The 25,287-nt window shown below is 41.2% G+C and overlaps 1 protein-coding gene across 7 annotated transcripts in view; it reads right to left on the minus strand.

Annotated features, from left to right (window-relative positions):
• Window positions 1-25,287, minus strand: part of PLCB4 (phospholipase C beta 4) — a 478,191-nt gene that overhangs the window by 307,935 nt on the left and 144,969 nt on the right. The gene's annotated exons all lie outside the window — the stretch shown is intronic.

The following is a 25,287-nucleotide window of genomic DNA, read 5'->3' on the forward strand; positions in this document are numbered from 1 at the left end:
CACAGAGACAACATATACATAAGCATACTAATAGTAAAAAAAAAAGAATAAAGAAAATTAAAAAGCATGCTTAATATAATCACTAGCACATGGCATATTCATTAAGATTTTTTTAACTGGAAAAAAAAATGACAATCTTTAGGTTATCTTCCTTCAAAAACATGTTTGGTTAGAAAGCAAAACCACTTGAAAGGTCCAGAAAAAGCAAAATATTAATAATAGTAATAATAACCAACTAATGAGCACGACAAGGTTGTATATTGTCACACTGATTATTTAATGTCTATGCAGACAAGAGTACATCACGCGAAATGCCAGGCTGGATGAGTCACAGGCTAGAATCAAGATTGCCAGGAGAAACATCAACAAACTTAGATATGCAGATAATACCACTCTAATGGCAGAACTGTGGTGTTGGAGAAGACTCTTGAGAGTCCCATGGACTGCAAGGAGATCCAACCAGACCATTCTAAAGGAGATCAGTCCTGGGTGTTCTTTGGAAGGACTGATGCTAAAGCTGAAACTCCAATACTTTGACCACCTCATGTGCAGAGTTGACTTATTGGAAAAGACTCTGATGCTGGGAGCGATGCAGTTGGAGAAGGGGATGACAGAGGATGAGATGGCTGGATGGCATCACCGACTTGATGGACATGAGTTTGAGTGAACTCTGAGAGTTAGTGATGGACAGGGAGACCTGGTGTGCTGCAATTCAGGGGGTCACAAATAGTCAGACATGACTGAGCGACTGAACTGAACTGAATGGCAGAAAGCCAACAGGAACTAAAGAGCCTTTGGATGAGGGTGAAAGAGGAAAGTGTAAAAGCTGGCTTTAAATTCAGCATTCAAAAAACTAAGGTCAAGTCCAATCACTTCATGGCAAACAGATGAGGAAAAAGTAGAAACAGAGATAGACTTTATTTTCTTGGACTCCAAAATCACTGCGGACAGTGACTGCAGCCATGAAGTTTAAAAAATGCTTGCTCCTTGGAAGGAAAGCTATGACAAACCTAGACAGAGCGTTAAAAAGCAGAGACATCATTTTGCCAACAAAAATCTGTATAGTCAAAGCTATGGTTTTTTCCAGTAATCATGTACAGATGTGAGAGCTGGACCATAACGAAGGCTGAGTGCTGAAGAACTGACGCTTTTGAACTGTGGTGCTGGAGAAGACTCTTGAAAGTCCCTTGGACTGCAAGGGGATCAAGCCAGTCAATTCTAAAGGAGTTCAACACTGAATATTCATTGGAAGGACTGATGTTGAAGCTGAAACTCCAATACTTTGGCCACCTACGCAAAGAGCTGATTCATTGGAAAAGATCCAAAAGACTGAAGGCAAAAGGAGAAGGGGGCAGTAGAGGATTAAATAGTTAGATAGCATCACCGACTTAATGGACACTAACGTGAGCAAACTCTGGGACATAGTAGAGGACAGAGGTGTCTGTCATGCTGCAGTCCATTCAGCTGCAAACAGTCGGACACGACTTAGCAACCAAACAACAAAACATGAGAAATTACTAAATCCAGATGCTGCTCTCAGTGTTTTGTCTGTATCAGCTCATTAAATCTCACCAAATTCTATATAGTGGAAACTTTTTACAGACGAGGAGACAGAGACACGGAGTAGTTACATTACTGATCCAGAGTCGTTGAGACAGTGAACAAAGGCATGCAAATTCAAACTCGGGATCCTTGCTCTTAAATCCATTAATTGTCCAAACAAGCTTATGAAGTCTTGTTAAAAAAAGAAAATAATCCAAGCATTCCTTAAGCCCCTATATCTTTATTTGGAAGAGGAGAGATGAAAGCTGTAATTGATTACTTCTCTTTGTTACTCCTTCCAAAATTATCTTACATTTTGAAACCAAAAGATTACGAAAAGATGGCAACAAAGCAAAACCTAACACTAGAAGCAAAGAGGAAAAACCACTGACTCTCCTACTAGAGAGAAGAAAGTGAGTCTTTCTTTAGGTCATGAGAAAAGAAAAAGCTGTAGCTGCATAACCTCAGACCTTTCCCATCAATTCCATCCAGTCACAGCAGGGGCTCCCTGGTGGCCCAGACAGTAAAGAGTCTACCTGCAATTCAGGAGACCTGGGTTTGATCCCTGGGTCGAGAAGATTCCCTAGAGACAGGAATGGCAACCCACTCCAGTATTCTTCCCTGAGGAGCCTGATGGGCTACAGTCCACAGAGTCCCAAAGAGTCAGACATGACTGAGTGACTCACACACACACACACACACACACACAAAATGGAACTCAAGAAGCATGTAACAATAGGTCCCTGGAGGCAGAGATGGAGGTGGAGGTGGTGTTGGGATGGAGGTCACAGTACTACATCCTGATATCTGTATTAAAGGAACACTTGGTTTTCGAGGTAAACGGGGGATGAGGGAAGGGGTGGATTGGAAGTTTGGGATTAACAGATGTGAACTATTATATGTAGAATGAATAAATAGTAAGGTCCTTCTGTATAGCACTGGGAACTATATTCATTATCCTACAATAAACCATAATGGTCATAATCCTACAATAAACCATAATGGAAAAGAAAGTGAAAAATAATCTGTAACTGAATCACTTCTCTGATTTACACAACACTATAAATCAAATATACTTCAATTTATAAGAGACACAGATGTATAGAACAGGCTTTTGGACTCTGTGGGAGAGGGAAAGGGTGGGATGATTTGGGAGCATGGCATTGAAACATGTATAATATCATATATGAAACGAATCGCCAGTCCAGGTTCGATGCATGATACTGGATGCTTGGGGCTGGTGCACTGGGATGACCCAGAGGGATGGTATGGGGAGGGAGAAGGGAGGGGGGTTCAGGATGGGGAACACGTGTACACCTGTGGCAGATTCACGTTGATGTATGGCAAAACCAATAAAATATTGTAAAGTAATTAACCTCCAATTAAATAACTTTATATTTTAAAAATAAAAAAACAGGAAAATTCATATATAAAAAATAAATAAATAATAAGTTTTTAAAAAGAACATTTTCTAGCAATAATTCATTTCCACAACTAGGTTGGATGAGCCCACATCAGGTTGCATTTACTTGGTGATCATTCCGGGTACCTGCAATGTACTTGATCAAGGACTGTGACCACCCCATTCCCTCTGTGTGAGGAGGTGAGTGATTAGAATGTCCTTTAATCCTTTCTCTTTATGTTTCCCCATGGTTCCATCTCAGTTCCAAAGCCCTAGAGGGCACAGAGCAGAAATTACAGAAATATAAATATATTTTGCCCAAGAATCCTCCCTTTAATCTGCTGCTTTGTGTAGTTGCTTATTTGTGGGGTCTTGACTTTTCCCAAGTTTTATTTCTCACAATTTCTCATGAAATTGACTTAAAATTCCTATGCACTGCAGCATCCTGCAGCCACTCAAATAGTTTCAAGATCAGACATAATTCTTAAGGTCTTTGGCTGCCTGTGGTTGTCAGTGATCCCTCAGAATATTTAAGCAGGGCCTTTGTTTTAGAAAGCTGGATATGTGCCAACCCAGGTAATTATTCTCTGCCTACCTTATTTCCCCAGGCAATTTTAATTGAAAATGGTATTATCCCTTACCTCAGTTCTAATCTGCTCTGAAGTGTCCCTGTGTCCTGCTTCTTCTTTGCATCATAAGCTAACTGAGCTGGTTTCTTTTTGAAGCTTAAAAAAAAAAAAAAAGGCTTCTGAGTCTCCCGAGAGGGAAAATATCAGATAAATATGAGTCATTTAATTAGTCTCAAATGAGTGTGCTGATACCACTGGCAGTGGCTGCAAGAAACTCTCCCCTTGCTGCCTAACCTCATGAAGTTTCTTTTGAGTCTACAAAGACACAGGTTTTCTTACTGAAAACTGACCAAAAAAAGAAAAAAAGTGTGAGCAGGGGAATGCAAGAGACAGTGAGACGATTTTACTCTCCTGAAATGACTTTTAAAGGTACTACTCCCTCATTCATTTCCAAATAACCTGATATTACAGTTAACAGAACAAAATGCAGCATTTAACATGCTGTGGTTTAGTCAGTAAATCATGTCTGACCCTGTGACCCCATGGACTGTAGCTCGCCACCCCAAGGCTCCTCTGTCTGTGGGATTTCCCAGGCAAGAATACTGTGGTGGGTTGCCATTTCCTTCTCGAAGGGATCTTCCCAACTCAGGGACTGAACCTAATTCCTACATTGGCAGGCAGATTCTTTACCGTTGAGCCACCAGGGAAGCCCCATCATTTAACACAGGATGCCAGAAATTCAATGCAAATGAAACAGAAATATGCTTCTTGATTACACATTTAAACCAATAGTGTCCAACAGAAATACAATAAAAGCCACAACTGTAAGTTACGTATATAATTTTTTAAATTTAATTTTACTTTTTTAAACTTTTCGTTTTGTCTTGGGGTATAACTGATTAACAATATTGTGATAGTTTCAGGTGAACAGCGAAGTGGACTCAGTCATACATATACATTATATATGCAATTTTAAACTTTGTAGGAGCCCCATTAAAAAGGTAAAAAGAAACAGAATACTACTCAGCAACAATAGGGAAAGAACTCTTAATAACGCAATTTGGGGAGACTTCAAGGGAATTTAGTGAAGCAAAAAGGCTAATATCAATAGGTTATGTACTATACAGTTCCAGTTGTATGGCATCCTTGAAATGATGAACGTACACAAACAGATAACAGATTAATGATTTCAAGGAGCTAGGGAGGAGAGAGGTGGCCTATGACTAGAGTGGAGGTAGATGGAGGCTATACAGTTCATGCAGGCTATATCTTGCACATGATCCTTGCGATGGAATTCTTATGTATTTTGACCCTGACAGTGATCACTGGAACTCTACACAGGTGATTAAATTGCACAGGACTAAACACACACATATGAGTGCATGTACATCTGATAAAATCTAAGTAATGTCAATGGGCTATATCCATGTCAATTTTGTGGTTGTGATGTTATATCTAAGCTGTGTAAGATGGTACCAATCGGTAAGGGTAAAGAGGATCTCTCTGTGTTATATTTTTCAACTGCATGCAAATCTACAATAATCTGAGAATTATAAGTTTAAAGCAGTGAATTTAACTTTAGTAATAGAGTTAACCCAGTATTTACAGAATTTTCTTATATAATTGAAATATATGTAATTTATATAAAATTTTTGAGATTGTATACAATCCTTTTTTTTTTTTCCCTTGCATTCTAAGTCTTTGGAATCCTATGACTATGTAGTTTAGTGGCTCTGATTACAGGCATATTCCTTTTTCAATTCCCTCCAGTGAGTCAAACTAACATGAAATATCTCTGCTTTCTGGAAGTCTCTTCTAGAGGTTTATAATGAAACCCTTAGAGCTTAGACAGTCACTGGGAAATACAATCTGGCAGGAGAGAAAATTTCATCAGTGGTACTAACTTGCATTTGTTTTGGATCATAGATCCATGGTAGAAATGAATAACTAATCCCTATTAAAGAGAATTCTAGTATCTTCTAAGAAATAATACCTAAGAAGAATTTCAAGAGTTGTAATACATAAGCTGGGCTCAAGTATTAAGATTTAAAATCTTTTGGCCAACTACAGATTGGCCAAAAAGTTCCTTTGACTGTTAAGTAAAAATAAAAGACACATTTTTTTTTTTCACCAAGAACTTTACTGAACAACGTATTCACTGTTTTATTCCACTTCAGTTCAGTTCAGTTCAGTTCAGTCACTCAGTCGTGTCCGACTCTTTGAGACCCCACGAACCACAGCATATCACCAACTCCAAGAATTTACCCAGACTCATGTCTATTGAGTCAGTGATGCCATCCAACCATCTGATCCTCTGTCATCCCCTTCTGCTCCTGCCTTCAATCTTTCCCACCATCTGGGTCTTTTCCAGTGAGTCAGTTCTTCGCATCAAGTGGCCAGAGTATTGGAGTTTCAGTTTCCACTGTTTCCCCGTCTATTTGCCATGCAGTGTTGGGACCGGATGCCATGATCTTCGTTTTCTGAAAATGAGCTTTAAGACAACTTTTTCACTCTCCTCTTTCACTTTCATCAAGAGGTTCTTTAGTTCCTCTTCACTTTCTGCCATAGGGTGGTGTCATCTGCATATCTGAGGGTATTCATATTTCTCCCAGCAGTCTTGATTCCAGCTTGTGCTTCATCCAGCCCAGCATTTCATTATGTACTCTACATAAAAGTTAAATAAGCAGGGTGACAATATACAGCCTTGACGTACTCCTTTCCTGATTTGGAACCAGTCTGTTGTTCCATATCCAGTTCTAACTGTTGCTTCCTGACCTGCATACAGGATTCTCAAGAGGCAGGTCAGGGGGTCTGGTATTCCCATCTCTCTCAGAATTTTCCAGTTTATTGTGATCTACATAGTCAAAGGCTTTGGCATAGTCAAAAAGCAGAAATAGATGTTTTTCTGGAACTCTCTTGCTTTTTTGATGATCCAGAGGATGCTGGCAATTTTATCTCTGGTTCCTCTGACTTTTCTAAAACAAGCATGAACATCTCAAAGTTCAGTTCAGTTCAGTCACTCAGTCGTGTCCGATTCCTTGCGACTCCATGAATCACAGCACGCCAGGCCTCCCTGTCTACCACCATCTCCCAGAGTTCACTCAGACTCATGTCCATCGAGTCCGTGATGCCATCCAGCCATCTCATCCTCAGTCGTCCCCTTCTCCTCTTGCCCCCTATCCCTACCAGCATCAGAGTCTTTTCCAATGAGTCAACTCTTCTCATGAGGTGACCAAAGTACTGGAGCTTCAGCTTTAGCATCATTCCTTCCAAAGAAATCCCAGGGTTGATCTCCTTCAGAATGGACTGGTTGGATCTCCTTGCACTCCAAGGGACTCTCAAGAGTCTTCTCCAACACCACACTTCAAAAGCATCAATTCTTCGGTGCTCAGCTTTCTTCACAGTCCAACTCTCACATCCATACATGACCACAGGAAAAACCATAGCCTTGACTAGACGGACCTTAGTTCTCTAAGTCCACGGTTCACATTTTGCTGAAGCCTGGCTTGCAGAATTTTGAGCATTACTTTGCTAGCATGTGAGATGAGTGAAATTGTGCAGTAGTTTGAGCATTCTTTGGCATTGCCTTTCTTTGGGATTGGAATGAAAACTGACCTTTTCCAGTCCTGTGGCCACTGCTGTGTTTTCCAAATTTGCTGGCATATTGAGTGCAGCACTTTCACAGCATCATCTTTTAGGATTTGAAATAGCTCAGCTGGAATTCCATCACCTCCACCAGCTTTGTTCATAGTGATGCTTTCTAAGGCCCACTTGACTTCACATTCCAGGATGTCTGGCTCTAGGTGAGTGATCACACCCTCATGATTATCTGGTTTGTGAAGATCTTTTTTTGTATAGTTCTTCTCTGTATGCTGGCAAGCTCTTCTTACTATCCCCTGCTTCTGTTAAGTCCATACCATTTCTGTCCTTTATTGAGCCCATCTTGGCATAAAATGTTCCCTTGGTATCTCTGATTTTCTTGAAGAGATCTCTAGTCTTTCCCATTCTATTGTTTTTCTCTATTTCTTTGCACTGATCACTGAGGAAGGCTTTCTTATCTCTCCTTGCTATTCTTTGGAACTCTGCATTCAAATGGGTATGTCTTTCCTTTTCTCCTTGTTTTTCACTTCTCTTCTTTTCACAGCTATTTGTAAGGCCTCCTCAGACAGTCATTTTGCTTTTTTCATTCCTTTTCTTGGAGATGGTCTTGCTCCCTGTCTCTTGTACAATGTCACGAACCTCTGTCCACAGTTCATCAGGCACTCTGTCTATCAGATCTAGCCCCTTACATCTATTTCCAACTTCCACTGTATAATCATAAGTGATTTGGCTTAGGTCATACCTGAATGGTCTAGTGGTTTTCCCTACTTTTTCAATTTAAGTCTGAATTTTGCAATAAGGAGTTCATGATCTGAGCCACAGTCAGCTCCCAATCTTGGTTTTGCTGACTGTATAGAGCTTCTCCATCTTTGGCTGCAAAGAATATAATTAATCCTATTTCAGTGTTGACCATCTGCTGATGTCCATGTGTAGAGTCTTCTTTTGTGTTGTTGGAAGAGGGTGTTTGCTATGACCAGTGTGATCTCTTGGCAAAACTCTATGAGCCTTCTCCCTGCTTCATTCTGTACTCCAAGGCCAAATTTGCCTATTACTCCAGGTGTTTCTTGACTTCCTACTTTTGCATTCTAGTTGCCTGTAATGAAGAGGACATCTTTTTTGTTCCACTACTTTCTGCCATTTTTTTCAGGCAGCTTCATAACTCCATATTCCCAAAGCATTTTATCTCTCTGAGCAAAGAACTGTTCCATGTGCATTTTAGAGTCTTCAAGAGAATTGAAAGGTTTTACCATTGAGAGAACTCTGTAAAGACTGAAATAAATGGAAATCAAAAGGTGCAATGTCTGGTGAATACAGCAGATGAATTAGAACTTCCCAACCAAGATGTAAGAGTCTTTGCCTGGTCATCAAAAAAAAACATTCAGTCTCACTTTATCTTGAGGGAAGTTTATGTGTTTTCTGTTGACTAATTCTGGACACTTTTCATCAAGTGCTGCTTTCAGTTGGTCTCACTGGGAGCAGTACTTGCCAGAGTTAATCATTTGGTTTTCTGGAAGATCATTTTAGAGGACTCCCTCCTTTTCAGTTCCACCATATACACGGTATCACCTTTGGATGAAGAGTAGCATTTGCTGTGCCTGGCAATCCCTCCCAGCATCAGAGTCTTTTCCAACGAGTCAACTCTTCGCATGAGGTGGCCAAAGTACTGGAGTTTCAGCTTTAGCATCATTCCCTCCAAAGAAATCCCAGGGCTGATCTCCTTCAGAAAGGACTGGTTGGATCTCCTTGCAGTTTTCCACTTATGTGGAACCTAAACATCAAAGCGGTTAATGTAGCCAAGCTGGTGCAAGCAGTTTTCATCACGTGATTTGGATATTTTGAGTATGTTGGCTATGTCCTGTATGGTATAACACTGATTATTCTCAATTAAAGTCTCAATTTGACCACTATCAACTTCAGTTGGTCAACACAACCATGGAGCATCAACCTGTGAGAAATCTCCAGCACAAAACCACGAGCCACTTTTGACATGTTTGATGAGTCACAGCACCTTCTCCTGCTATGAGAAATTACATGGCACAAATATTCTTTGCTTATCAGTTACATTTTTACCTTTCTTAAAATAATAAAGCATAATATGCCGAAAATACTTTTTTCCTTCCATCTTCAGTTTTAACCGGTGGTTTTTTTTTGTTTTTTTCTTTCTTTTTTTAATGCATGCTGATATGACAGCTGTCACAATACAATCTAACAAAATTGTTTCAAATGAAGTTAAAGACAACTAAGCACTACTGAAGATATCTTACTGGGAAAAAAAATGAACGAACTTTCTGGCCAACCAATATTTTTGAATCTTTGTAACTTTTTCTGTTGGGTTACTCTCTCTCTCTCTTTGCTTTCCTATTTCCCTGTGCTGATTAGAAGTGAAATTATTATGCTAAAAAAGCCCTGTGCGTCTGCTCTTCATAGCCATGAAACTCTGAGACTCAATTTTCCTCTTCAGGCAGTGATGGAAGAGAAAGAAACAAGTGATAAGTATTTGATGGCAGCTTTGAAAAATACATTAAATTAGGCCAAATCTCTTGGGATTCTGAAAAATAAGGGAGAGCAGATTTGGTTCTCAGACCAGGCCTGACAAGAGGCCCAGGGCTCAATCTCAAAAGACTAGTGCATTCTCCATCCTCCAGAGAAAGTGGAAACAAGATGAGAGAATACCATTCCCAGATGGAGCCTTGGGGTATAAAAAGAGTTGGTTTGGGGAAGAGAGAGACCTATCTTTGAGAATACAAGTCAATTAACCTCTCTTGGCCCCAGTTTCCTTGTTTGTAAAGCAGCAAAATCATCTACCTCACTCACTGTTATGAAGTTAAATGAAATAATATACAAAAAATGCTTATCACATTCATGCAGTCCAAGCTGGGTGTTCAGTTACTGCTCTCTCCTCTATCTCTACTTCTGCACTCAAACGCAATGTACACTGAGAAAATAATGTGTGCAAATTAAACTAAGAAGAGTAACAACAGAAACCCAAGAGCTGCTGTTCTAGAACAACAGAACAATACTGGAGTGAAATATTTCATTTTAATCTGATGTGTGTCACTTCTAATCTGCTGGTAGGAAGCTGGTCTCAAGATCAATCTAGATTTACAGCATTCTTGAGACAGTTGTATATAAGCAGGTACACATAAGGCAAAAGATACAGAACAGTCTAGAAAAATGGAAACAGTGCTGGTTTGATCAGAGAATCATGACCTCAGAAAGCTTTATGTAGTCAAATTCTTCACAAACATAAAATGCATCTTTCAGTCAGCAAGTGAGAATAGAAAAAAAAAAAAAAAAAAAGAGTACAGCACAGTTTAAAAGAACAACTCAATGCCTGAAGTTCTCTTGTTATGATTTATATAACTCTGAGACACATATTTATGTCTGTCAGATCATTTTTTTTCGTCATAGACTACTTGCTTCATGAGAAATTACATCATTAGCTGGCCCACTGGGGCCCAATTCACTGGGATGCAGCAACAACTTGGGTTTTTGTTGATGGAGCTGAACTCTACGAACTTTTCAAGACCCAGAACATGGCTGCTGATGACAGGACCTTGACATGGGTACCATGTTGAATAGACAAGCTCCAAACGCACAGTCTAGAATAATCTGCATGGGCAAGAGCCTGCTCTGATTCTATTCCTTGTTCATTTGCATTTGATTTCATGAATGAACTAAAGCAGCTGATTTATCTACAGCTCTAGCATGTTCTCCATCTTTATCAGCATGCTAGGCTAATAGGCTGGGAGGGTCCCTCTGAAACAACTTTTGGGAGACTGTGGGACAATTTTCTGCCATTGTTATTTCTGACCTCAAAATTCAACATGTACTACCTGAAGCAAGACAAAGTCACACGAGGAGACCCCAGCCAGGAACTGAAGTAAAATGAAATGAGGAGCTAAGACACAGATGCGTTCACCCTCCTAAGACACTGAGACATCATCAGTGCCTGGACTCAGAAGCATAGTTGGTTTTAATAATCAAGAGGAATGATTCCCTGCTTTTTATTCACACTTAGTAAAAGTCACTCTTTCTGGTATACAGTTCTATGAATTTTGACAAATGCACAACATCATGCTGCTGTTGTTCAGCCGCTAAGTTGTGTCCCGCTCTTTGCAACCCCATGGACTGCAGCACGCCAGGTCTTCTACTGTCTCCCGGAATTTGCTCAAGTCCACTGAGCGGGTGATGTTATCTAACCAGCTCATCCTCTGCCGCCCTTTTCTCTTTTTGCCTTCAAAATCATGTTACCACCACACAAATCAAGACAAAACAGTTTTCATTACCCCCAGCTCTCTCTCACACTGCTCTTCTGCAACCAGCCTCTCCTTTCAATCCTACCCACCCTCTGGGTATAAGAAATCATAGATGACACAGCCTTTTGAGTTTGACTCCGACTTCCTTCACTTAGCGTGATGCACTTGGAGATCCATCCATATTGATGTGTTCATCAATAGTTTGTTCCTTTTTATTGTTGAGTAATATTTCAATGTGTGGAGATATCACAGTTTGTTTTTTCATTCCTCAGCTGGAAGGACAGCTGGATTGTTTCCATTCTCTGATGATTATAAGCAAAGCTACTACAAATATTAGTGTACAGATTTTGTGGTGAAAATAAGTTTTCATTTCACTTAGTTAAATACCCCAGGACTAGGACTGCTGAGTCACATGCAAGTATATGTTTAACAGTATAAGCAACGGTTGATCTGTCTTCCAAAGTGGCTGTTCTATTTTATATTTTCACCAACAATGAATGTATGAGAATTCCAATTGCTTTCTGCAACCTCATTCACTTAGTACTCCATATTTCTTTTCTTATTTTAGCCATCCTAATGACTGTGGAGATATCTTACTGTGATTTTAAAATAATCAATCTTCAAGAGCATTTCAGAGTTCCGTATATCGTACCTTTGTGTCAGTAATGTATTATTATCTTCTTTTTGGCGAAAAGGCAACAAGCCCAGACAACATTTACAACATGCAGAAAAAGATCTTCTGGTTATAGAAGAAATGTTCCTTCTACATATTTGTAAGTATTTAAAACCTACAAATAATAATATATCAATAATAATGAGTCCCATTTAACAATAGGAAATTACTATCTGATGCATCATAACCTTCATTAGCTTAAAAATTCATAAACATTGATAATTCAATCACATATATATATATTTGTATGTATACTACATACACAGATACATTTTACTATAAAAAAAAAAGTTTGTCGAACATGTTGGTAGCTTTCATCTGATCACAAAGGGAGGAGTATTTAATATTTTAGGAAAATGAATTATACCGACATTACATATTTACATAATGATCTAGTTACAAACGTTAGCTATTTCAACAAATATCCCCACTTTTCAAAAATGTCTTGACTCTTTGTTCTGTTACCATCTGTACTCTAAGAAATTTAAATATATAGCTTTTGGATTTTTAGCATGTCTTATTTATTATCACTTTGTTGTAATATTTACATGTCCTCTTCTGCTAAGGATCATTTTACATGTTCTCTTTTTAAAATTTATATTTATTTATTTTAATTGTAGGCTAATTACTTTACAATATTGTATTGGTTCTGCCACACATCAACATGAATCCACCACAGGCGTAAATGTGTTACCCATCCTGAACCCCCCTCCCACCTCCCTCCCCATACCATCCCAGTGCACTAGCCCCAGGGATCCTGTATCGAACCTGGACTGGTGATTCATTTCTTATATGATATTATACATGTTTCCATGCCATTCCCCCAAATCATCCCACCCTCTCCCTCTCCCACAGAGTCCAAAAGACTGTTCTATACATCTGTGTCTCTTTTGCTGTCTTGCATACAGGGTTATCGTTACCATCTTTCTAAATTCTATATATGTGTGTTAGTATACTGTATTGGTGTTTTTCTTTCTGGCTTACTTCACTCTGTACAATAGGCTCCAGTTTCATCCACTCCATTAGAACTGATTCAAATAAAACTAGAACACTTTCTAATACCATACACAAAAATAAACTCAAAATTAAAGATCTAATCATAAGACCAGAAACTATATAACTCTTAGAGGAGAACATAGGCAAAACACTCTCCAACATAAATCACAGCAGGATCCTCTATGACCCACCTCCCAGAATATTGGAAATAAAAGCAAAAATAAACAAATGGGATGTAATTAAAATTAAAAGCTTCTGCACAACAAAGGAAACTATAAGCAAGGTGAAAAGGCAGCCTTCAGAATGGGAGAAAATAATAGCAAATGAAGCAACTGACAAAGAACTAATCTCAAAAATATACATGTTCTTTATTCCCACAAATAGAACAAGAAATTAAATGTCTTCTATGAAAAATAGTTGTTTCATTCATTCAAAAAATATTTATTGGATTTCTATCAGGAGGAGGAGAAGACAAGGGTGAAGTTTCTATTGTTTTGCTAGATGAAGGCTTCCATTGGGGTGTCATTAATCTGAAGAGAAGTAGGGGGATGAGCCTTCCGAAGGTCTGGAGGGAGAGGACTCCAGGAGGAGGCACCCGCAGACACAGAAAGCCCTGCGCAGAGTATGTGGTTTCCAAGGCTGAGGAGGCTAACAGCTGGAACACAGCAGAGGGAGCAGTGGACCACTAGAAGGAGGAGACATCAGGAAGAGGAAGCCAGATTCTTCACAGACATCGCCTAAGCCTGATGCTCAGTGAAGTAAGAAGCCAGTGGAGACCCTTTAAGCAGCAGAGTTACACAGTCGGACTTAAGTTTTAAAGGAAACCGCTGTTTGGAGAACTGACTGTACCAAGGCAAGAGCGAAACAGAGAAACCAATTACCAGGCTGCCCCAGGAGTCCAAATGAGTGCTGGTTAACCGCTGACACTGGGAAAAGCGGTCAGTTTGGTGCACATTTTGACTGTAGAGGAAATGAACGTGCTAATGGATTCCACGTGTAGGGTAAGAAAAGGAAATGACTTCAAAATTGAAAACTAGCATCAGAAAGGTTAAAGAAACAAAATCATTTGGTCTGAAAACCAATGAATGATTTCCTTTTGACAAAGATTTTTAGGAATCTGAAGCACAGTATGACTGTAATGACACGCTGGCATCCAACTCTGGAGCATCGAGAGTGAAGAGAGGAAAACTGCGACGGCCTCTCCCAGTAAGTCGCTTTAGGAACACTCGCTGCCATCACTCACCGAGGGAGAGTCGTTTAACAGTGCTGAATGAAGGTCAAAATCAGGATGCCACTCTTTCCCTTCTACCCATAATGACTGTTATGTAATATATTCTATATCAGTTATTGTAGTTGAGTTTGACAGGAATTATCCAGATGAATGGATTAAACAACAGATAAACAAAATGACTGAAATGTAAATAGATGAAGGTTAATGCAATGGAGAGCAGGAACCAACAAGCGCAAGAGATAAGATGCAATATAACAAATTATAATTCCAAAAGTTTCATATGCTGCATCAATCGTCTAGAAAAATAAAAATCTGAAAACCTGGGATTTGGCATACAAATGTTTTTCATCTCTCTCAGAAAGTTAAGGATGCTGTCAAGATGAAAACCACTTCTTATAAAGATAACCTAATGTTTCAAGACTGAGAATAATAATTTTAAAGAAATTCAAGATGGTCTGGAAAGACTAGATAGATTGAAATTGTAAATATCAGAGTACACCTTTCTCCTAGACTTCAGTGAGTCTACCATCTGAGGTTCAAGGCTGAGAGAAGCAGTCACTGCCACACTAATTAACATGCTTCTCAGTATCCCGCAGAGACGGGGACAATGGAAAGGCCAATTTGGAACCAAAGTTTCCTAGGTGGCTCGGCGCTAAAGAATCTGTTAGCCAAGCAGGACACTCAGGTTTGATCCCTGTGTCAGGAAGATCCTCTGGAGAAGGAAATGGCAACCCACTTCAGTATTCTTGCCTGGAAAATCCCACGGACAGAGGAGCCTGGCAGAGGAGTCCGTTGGGTCTCAAAAAGAGTCAAACATGATTTAGCAACTAAATAACAACAACTCAAACTACTGTCCTTTAGGTTTGTTCCCATTACTGTATACAATATTTTTACACCTTAAGTGTTTAATAAATGCTTACTGAATGAATGAGTGAAACTTTCTACCACAATTACCCAAGGAAAACCTTAGGATGAGGATGAATACACCGTGGGAAGGTAAACACACTTCCATTTTTTTTAACTTATTTTTCAATTGGAGTATAATTGGTTTACAATGCTGTGTTCGTTTCTGTCATACAGCAACATGAATCAGCATCAAGTATACATATATCCTCTCCTCTGGAGCCTCCCTCCCACGCTCACCTCTGTGCCACCCGTCCTGGTCATCACAGAGCACCGAGCTGGGCTCCCATATGTCAGCGCTACTCTCTCAATTCATCTCACTCCCCGCTGCTCCCTCTGTGTCTACAAATCCAAAAGTTCCATTTCTACAATCCTTCTTTTCCCAGGGTAGACCAATGTATTTCCCTAGTTATGATTCTGAGCATTTGTGAACATGACCTGGAAACCACAGCATAAAAAGAAACAAAACAAAACAAAAAGAGCAGAGACTGTTTTGGTATTTCTTAAGAAAGTTAAGGTATTCAACATTCAATAATGCTTATTAATTGAGTCCCGTTGGTAATATATATTCTTCCCCCACCGCACATAAGAGGACAGACCAATCATATGAAGCACTTTTAAAATCTTAATGTTCTCTCAGGGAATTAATTATAGGCTCCACGATGCCCCTCTCAACGTGGAGGATTTACCAAAGGTTGAACGAGAGTTAAAAAGCTCTCTACCATTTCCATAGATGGCCTTCAAGAAAGAGATATAAAGTGTTAAATCAAGATCCAGGAACACAGTGATACATTAGTGAAGGAATTTGTTAGCTGTTCTTCAGTTCCAATTTATCGCCATGCCATCCCTCCTCCTCCTCATGATTAGAGTGCAGTGTTAATCATTCCCATATCTGAAGCTGAGATAATCTAAGGACAAATGAGTGACCAAAAATATCCCATTAATATGAGTACTCAGCCACTTCACAATATTTCTTCCGAGTTGAAAACCATAACTCTATTTAATAGCACAAAGCCCTACATTTTTTGCATCTTACGAGCAATCATTCAGGGCACTGAAGCAGCTGGCTACATCATCACGCCCGTATTTAAGTTACCATTCTCTTCTCACATCAGTTCTGCTGCAGAAATAGGACTCCAGCTCCTTTTCAATAACTCTCTGACAACTTCAAACCAGAAAGGATAAATGTACTTTGTTGATTTCTGATTCCATGAAGAAAAAGAACCAGTAACTGGGAGGCCATTTAATTGATGCAATTGAGGCCATCACATTTCTGCTACACATTTCTTCTCTTCCTTCTCTTTTTATAGCAAGATAAATGTTGACCAAAGTGTACTATGTGACTTTTCCTTTATTTCGATACCCTTTTTATTGTGTTTGTCTCAAGAGGAAGAGAACGTGCTTCACACACACCTTCAGATAAAACACTGCCTTTTTAATAAGAGTTGTCAAAGGCTGACTGAGAACAACATTAAGAAAATGTGAATATCAATGATGTAAAAACGTTAAGACTGTACCTGGACAGACCTAATATTCTCAGGAAAATAGTTCACCTGCACAATTAGGGTTCCTTTTGCTGAGAACAGACAACAGAACTTCAGGTCAGGAAGCTCCCCTGAGTCAGCACAAGGTTTGGCTTTGTTTCTCTTTGGGGACAAGGGAATTTGATGTTAAAAGCCTCTCCAGGAAACTCCTATACAAGTGCCAGTGCAGACTAGACCAGCGCTGCCCAACAGAAATAAAATGCCAGCCACATGTGTCATTTAAAATTTTCTTGTTGCGTATTAGAAAAGTAAATACAGACAAAATTAATTTTTTTAATGTATTTTAACTGAAGGTATCCAAAAAATTGTCATTTTTAGATGTATTCCATATATAAAAATTATTAATGAGATATTTTCTATTCTTTTTTTTTTTTTCATAATAAGTCTTTGGAGAGCATTTTAAACTTGCAAGCAACTTCGATTGCCTACATGTCAGGTGTCCGATAACCTCACGGGGCGAGTGGTTCCCACACTGAAGAGCACATGCCCAGGATAGGTCCTAGAGACTCTGGGGCTGGCGCAGCAGGCAGCCAGTGAGCCGTGGGTCAGCAACAGCACAGTCTCTCTGCTACAAGGTGATCAGAAGAAATGGAACTAGAGGGGCTTATACAGTCCTTGGGCTAGAACCACTGAGGAATTCTGTAAGTTTTTAATAATCACAACTCTTTTCTAGTGATCACACTTACCTCTTATTTCAATATGCCAAAAGCTCTGTAAGCATTAGTCACATTTATGAAAAATGTTAATTTACCAGTAGTCCTAGTACCCTGAGCATCTTGCTTTCTTGACATCTGGTAGTCTCTACAATCCCAGTTCTTGGGTGCTCTACTCAATTGAGAAAATTCAGGTTTAAACTCCAGAACTCCAGTGTTTGTCCTGAAATCTAGTCATGAGCTCTATCTCAAGATATCTTTCTAAAACAACTCTTCCACTTACTGAAAACCTATGGACCAAATATTCTGCTACACATTTCAGGACTATTATCTCCAAACCACCAATGGGAGGCATTATTCCCATCATTACAGGAAAGTAAACTGGTGCTCAAAGAGGATCATAACCCACCAAAGGTCACAGGAGTAGTTCTGTCCAGCCCTCGCCTATGTGAATTTCCACAGCCCCTCTTAGCCTTGGTTTAATCATTATAGCCAATGTCCTTTTGTTCCTAAATTGTCCACCCAAATGTAAGCATCTTTGCCTAGGCTGAATTCTGAACACCAATTCTTATTTTATTCCTCTGGAAACAGAAACCAGCAAGAAAATAAGAACCATCTGTCGCTACTTGAGCTTGCAAGAAGCAGAGGAAAGATTTTTCTTCATCCAAAGTCCAAGATAAAGAAATTCACTGAATACCACCCACATTATACAGTCCTCCCACCATCCCACCTAGGTGTCCATTTACGCCCAACAGTCATTTGAATTGCAATCTAGAGGTCACCCCTGATAATAAAGCCCTCTTCTTTCATTCTCAGAGCACTCTGCTTCCCAAAGTCATTAGTGCGAATTTGTTTCAATTGCTTTCGAGTCTGTCTGCACATAGGTTTCTCCGTGGGGACCGCTGCTATTCCAAGCTTCTACTCCCCTTGCAAAGACTGTTGCTAAGGAAAAGAGAGTTCTGTCTTTGCAATTACTGCCTGAAATGTTTCTGTAATCTCTACCATTTCTTTTCCTAACATCAAGGTCCCTTCCAGCTCAAAACTGTAACCTTGCTTTTTGTACCTTTGAGCAAGGCTTCCATTTGAAGTCGTGAATGTTTGATGTCCCCTGCAAGGACTTCAGATTCGGTTACTTCAGGAGCCTCTAAGCTTTGAGGAACTCCCCTCAGATAAAGAGAAGCAGTTTAGATGTTTTCCAATCAAAGTCACAAAGCCAAGAACTTCCTCCTTCACCGCAGTACTCCATTTCACCTGATTCTGGGAAGACAGCCACACAAGTCATCATGCTAGTATGAAGATGGTTTTCAGAATCAGAAACTTTCTCTCTAAAAGTCTCCTTTTTCCCAAAGCGGTCTGTCCCTCCTCCAGGCATAGCTTTACCCTCACAGTCAAACAAGGTGGATCCTAAAGCAGGTTGTTCCAGACCTGGTTCCCCAGAGGGCCAGCTGCATCAGCACTGTCTGGAAGCTTGTTAGAAATGTGGAATCTGCACTTTAACATGACCGCAGATGACTCACATCTGCGTAAAAGTGAGAGACGCCCCATCCGAGACTCAGCTGAAAAGAATCTGACTAATGAGTTCATTGGCGTCCCCTGCGGCTCAGAAGGTAAAGCGTCTGCCCACAATGTGGGAGACCTGGGTTTGATCCCTGGGTCAGGAAGATCCCCTGGAGAAGAGAATGGCAACCCACTACAGTATTCTTGCCTGTGAAATCCCATGGATGGAGGCCCTGGTGAGCTACAGTCCATGGGGTCACAAAGAGTCGGACATGACTGAGCGACTTCACTTTCACTTTGACCAATTTCATTAAGAAATGGACAGTTGATGCAAACTGGAATTTTTCACTTAATTCTCATTATGGTAGGAGTTGTTGGAATTTGTTTTTAAGACTGTTTTTCTAACCTAAACCTGAGCTGGGTATAAAACAGTTTCCAGAGAAAACCTAACTTTCTAAATACAATTGTGGAATCAGGCCATCTCGTCACTGACCAAGGTGAAAGCTGACTCTGTGACACCATGTGTGCACAGACACACTAATTGCTGAGATTTTTGTAGGTGAGCTTCAGGACCGTGTTTGAAATAACTGCACAGCAAGCAGAGCTGGTATAACAGCATCAATCCTGAAATGAAGGGAATGAGAAAACTATGTTGATGTTAAAGCTATACAAAATTGTGTTTTACAGAGATAAAATTTCCTCAGTTTACCCTTCAGAGGTTTTGTGCAGAGGAACACCTATAAAGCAAAGATCTAAATAACAATGCCTATGGAGCCTACCCTCTGTACCTGCAGCAATGGAATCCAACAAGGGCAGGTAACAGTCAAGCTGCATACCCTCTCATGGGACACTTCTGAGGCCTGTTCTACAGGTCTTCCAGAGGTCCCCAAGGGCACTGCACCCCGGATGCCCGCAGGGCACCCTCCGTGGTAACACACCCGTTACAGGCTTTCTTCATTTCCTTGTCTCATGTCTCCCCCGTCCTGCAGGTTTTCCTGGGATCTTCTCCCTAGTAACTCATGCCCGCTGAAATCTTCTGTCCTGGGATCTGCTTTGGAGAAAGCCTAAAGTAAGACACCACCCACCCCCTCCTCCTAGCACAGTGAGCAGCATATCAGAGGCACTTAATATTTGATGAATGAATGAATGAATGAACTGCACAGTTAACCTTCACCCTGACACTGCTGCTGATCAGGAAGCACGTGGTGTCTCATGTGGAGATCTGGTTTACACACAGATGGTCAGTTCTTGTTTCTGGTGGAACACAGACCCTGAGAAGGGCCTGGGATCCGCAGAGCTTCCTTCCGAGCAAAAAGGCTACTTAGGACAGCTACTGTGGACATCCTACTGGAAATAGGTTCATGTGTCTGTATACATATACATTCATTTTCATTTTCTTTTCCATTATGCTTTGTCACATGATATTGAATTTAGTTATAAAACTGAATTTAAATATAACTGCTATATATATATATGGTAGGACCTTATTGTTTATCCATCCTATATATAAAATTATAGTTTGCCTCTGCTAATCCCAAGCTCCCAATCCTTCCCTCCCTTATCCTCTTGGAAGCCCTGAAGTCCAGAACTGGGGCCAGCTCTCAGGATCAGGCCCAGCCTATATAATCTGCAGGACCCACAGTCAAAGGAAGACATGGGTCCTCCTGTTTTTGAGGATTTCAAGACAGTGACAACAGAACATTAGATCAAACACAGAGCCCTTCCAAGGCTGGGTCCCCGAATAACTGCACAAGTCACATGGCCCTGAGCTACCCCTGCCAAGAACTCAACAAGAAGAAACTGCCAAGGACCCCCTAAGACAGCTCCCTGGGCACTGGTGATTCTTGGAGGAAAGAAAAACAGCAGTGTTCTCTTTTATTTTAGTTTAAGTACCACAAGATTATACAACCTGTAACAGCAGAGAAGCGTGTGGACAGCTCTTCAGAGCAGCATTGCTCATACCACCTCCAGGCTTCCTGAACACCCACAGAAATCAATCACGGTGCAAAGCTCCCAGCGGCTGGCTCAATGGTTCCAACGGCTGACAACTCGCGGGTTGCAATGACTCTGTTAAGCCCCACAGTTTAAACAGACAATTACATAACTGAAAGAAGCACAGAGGCTGTTTTTAGATTCTGCAGTTTGCAAAAGGGCTCAGGATCTATTTCATGAAAACCCATTCAGGTTCATGACTCAAGGGTCTGGTGAGGGCAAAGCTAAAATGTCAGAAGGGTTTGGCAGAAAGTGAATGAGGAACAAAAACAGCCCACAAGTCATGCCCAAGCTTCAGAAACATGTGTACTTGAGGGAATGTATAGATCAAGGTGATGTCAAGACACAGCCATGACTACAGCAGCCTCAGGAAAACCAGGCAAAGGTGAGAAAAGTAGTTTTAATGATACCTGTGCCTGTGAGCTCAGGGGAGAAGAAGCAGTCTGCCGATGTCTATGTCGACCCCAAAAGAGGGACCCAGGATATGCATCCCAACTCAACTGACCACAGAGTCTTTGAGTGACCAAGAAATAGAGGAAAACAATGAAATGCAAAAAGACTAGAAATCTATTCAAGAAAATTAGAGATACCAAGGGAAGAATTCATGCAAAGATGGGTACAATAAAGGGCAGAAATGGTATGGACCTAACAAAACCAGAAAATATTAACATGAGGTGGTAAGAATACACAGAAGAATTATATAAAAAAGATCGTCATGACCCAGGTAACCATGATGGTGTGATCACTAACCTAGAGCCAGACATCCTAGAGTGCAAAGTCAAGTGGGCCTTAGGGAGCATCACCAGGAACAAAGCTAATGGAGGTGATGGGATTCCAACTGAGCTATTTCAAATCCTAAAAGATGACGCTGTGAAAGTGCTACAGTCAATATGCCAGCAAATACGGAAAACTCAGCAGTGGCCACAGGACTGGAAAAGGTCAGCTTTCATTCCAATCCCAAAGAAAAGCAATGCCAAAGATTGCTCAAACTACTGCACAATTGCACTCATTTCACATGCTAGCAAAGCAATGCTCAAAATTCTCCATAGGAGGCTTCAACAGTACTGCACGGAGAACTTTCAGATGTTCAAGCTGGATTTAGAAAAGACAGAGGAACCAGAGATCAAATTGGCAACATCCGTTAGATCATAGAAAAAGCAAAAGAATTCCAGAAAAATATGTACTTCTGCTTTCTTGACTATGCCAAAGCCTTTGACTGCGTGGATCACAACAAACTGTGGAAAATTCTTAAAAAGATGGAAATACCAGACCACCTCACCTGCCTCCTGAGAAATCTGTATGCAGGTCAAGAAGCAATAGTTAGAACTAGACATGGAACAACAGACTGGTTCCAAATTGGGAAAGGAGTACGTTAAGGCTGTATATTGTTACCTTGTTTATTTAACTTATATGCAGAGTACATCATGAGAAATGCAGAGCTGGATGAAGCGCAAGCTGGGATCAAGATTGCCGGGAGAAATATCAATAATCTCAGATGACACCACCCTCAAGGCAGAAAGCAAAGAAGAACTAAAGAGACTTTTGATGAAAGCGAAAGAGGAAAGTGAAAAAACTCAGCATTCAAACAACAAAGATCACGGCCACCAGTCCCATCACGTCCTGGCATATAGATTGAGAAACAGTGGAAACAGTGACAGACTTTATTTTCTTGGGCTCCAAATTATTGCAGATGGTGACGCAGCCATGAAATTAAAAGATGCTTGCTCCTTGGAAGAAAAGCTATGACCAACCTAGACAACATATTTAAAAGCGGAGACATTGCTTTGCCGACAAAGGTCTGTGTAGTCAAAGCTATGGTGTTCCCAGTAGTTATGTATAGATATGAGACTATGATGTTGGAGAAGATTCTTGAGGGTCCCTTGGACTGCAAGGAGATCAAATCAGTCAATCCTAAAGAAAATCGGTCCTGAATATTCTTGGAAGGACTGATGCTGAAACTGAAATCTCCAATACTTTGCCCACCTGATGCAAAGAACTGACTCATTTGAAAAGATCCTGATGCTGGGAAAGAGTGAAGGTGGGAGGAGAAGGGGACGACAGAGGATGAGATGGTTGGATGGCATCACCGACTCAATGAACATGAGTTTGAGAAAACTCTGGGAGTTGGTGATGGACAGGGAGGCCTGGCATGCTGCAGTCCACTGGGTTGTAAAGAGTCGGACATGACTGAGTAACTGAACTGAGTGTTTATAATCCAATTTACCACACACTCTACTTTCTAAGGCAGCAGGTGATTTCTTTTACCACAGAATCCTGTGTAAGGTTTCTGTTTCTTTTCAATCCCACTAATAAAATGCAAAAGCAATAACTGTCTCCATTTGAAATGTTAGCATTTAGCAGAATTTCATGAAAAATGACACTGCTGAATTAACCCCTAGAGGGAATATGATACTATACCCGATCTCAACTTGGGGACTTCAAGAACCACTCCAAATCACCTTGAGGTGTATCCAGGAAGGTTAGCAGTCAGGCATCTCTGGACTGAAATGCTATTTCTGTTCATCGTGAGTTGTGTGCCTTTGGGCATTCACTAACCTTCGTGGGCTTTTACATTACAAGGAAAGAATGCCCAACTCCCAGGATGTGTCAGGGAGAACCCAGAGAATGGTCAGCATTCTCAAACACAACACGCTCACACCATACTCTTGATATCGCCCAGGAAGCTGCAGCCTCTGGGCTTGGGCCCATGTCCTTGAGGCTACTTTTGATTTCTTTTACACCCAGGATCTAGTCTGTCACAAGTCCTGATGGCTTGTCTTTCAAAGCATCCCAGGTCTGATCTGCCCTCACTAACCCCAGCTCGCCCTAGTCTGCTCCGGGTGCTCTCCCCTCCCACCTGGATTTCTCCCAGTTGCCCTCTGGCACACCTGCTCCTGCCTCAGTCCCTTTTCACCCTGTTCTCAGCACAGCGCCAGAGGAGTCTAGTAAACTGAACAACTCACTCCGGATATCAGTCCTTATTTGGCTCTAACGCAGTGGCTCTCCATTTCACATGACTGGCACCTCTGTGGACATCTTGTAACATCTGGAGACATTTTCAGTTGTCTTGTGAGGGGTGGGGGTGCTCCTGGCATCAGTCAGGGATGCTGTGAAACACCCTACAACGTGCACGCCAGCACCCCTGCACAGTAAAGACTCACCCAGCCCAAAATGTCAGCAGACACCCTCACTTAAAGGACTAAAGGGCCTTAAAGCCCTTGACCTTGACGTGTGAGCCCACCCGGTCCTCTCCTCCACCCTTGGCACTGTGGAAGGGCATCCTTGTGGAATGGTTCTCAACATACAGTGAGCCTTTCCCACAAAGAGTCTTTGCTCTTCCTGCCTAGAATATTCTTCCCACAGAACTCATTACTTCTCACCTTCAGGCCTCAGTCAATCACCCTTCTTTATAGAGAAATCCCCTCCCTACCCCAGCTTCCTCCAGCCCCTTCTCTGCACGGCTCTCACCATTATCTGGGACACTTGCTGTCTGACTGGTTTCTTCTCTTCTTCCACCTCCTGAAACGTAAGCTCCATGAGGGTGTGGAGTTCTGTTCGACTTCTTCCCATTATGTAGCTGGCACACACGTGCACGCTAAGTCGCTTCGGTTGTGTCTGACTCCATGTGACCCTGTGGCTATCGTCCACCATTCTCGTCTGTCCGTGGGGTTCTCCAGGCAGGAATGCTAAAGCGGGTGGCCGTGCCCTCCTCCAGGGGATCTCTCTGACCCAGGGATCTGACCTGAGTCTACTGTGTCTCCTGCACTGGCAAGCGGGTCTGTCACCGCTAGCTCTGGGAATGGCCACCCACGCCAGTATTCCTGCCGGGAGAACTCCACAGATAGAGGAGGCTGGTGGGCTACGGTCCATGGGGTCGGAAAGAGTCGGACATGACTGAGCGACTAATACTTTCACTTTCCACCTGGGAAGCCCTCCAAAAAGATAAAACTCCAGACAAGAGTACTGGAGTGGGTAGCCATTCTGTTCTTCAGGAGATCTTCCCAACCCAGGGATTAAACCCTGGTTTCCTGAACTACAGACAGATTCTTTACTATCTGAGCCACCAGGGAGGCACATAGCAGACACTCAAAAAATATTTGCTGAGCTATATGAATGATTACTACTCTGTAGATGCACCTGAGCTGTGTCTGGGAGAAAGTTTCTAGTTTGAAGGAGTGTGAAAAAGTATGTCCTCTAATTTATCACCAAGGCCATATTCATTACCCGTTCTGTTTCAAAACAGAGAAATCTATAAGAATAATTCCTGGAGGAACTCCAGAAAACGATCATGAAAAATGCAGGGAAGACAGTGAATGGAACCTACTCACCCACCCTTGAAACCTCTTTAATCACAATTCACACAGGTAACTGGGTGAACTACTGGCTGTTCACTATCTTGATAGCGATAGTTTTCCAAACTAAAAAT

The sequence above is a fragment of the Oryx dammah genome, unplaced genomic scaffold (genome assembly GCF_014754425.2).
Source record: "Oryx dammah isolate SB20612 unplaced genomic scaffold, SCBI_Odam_1.1 HiC_scaffold_10, whole genome shotgun sequence".
Lineage (NCBI taxonomy): Eukaryota > Metazoa > Chordata > Mammalia > Artiodactyla > Bovidae > Oryx > Oryx dammah.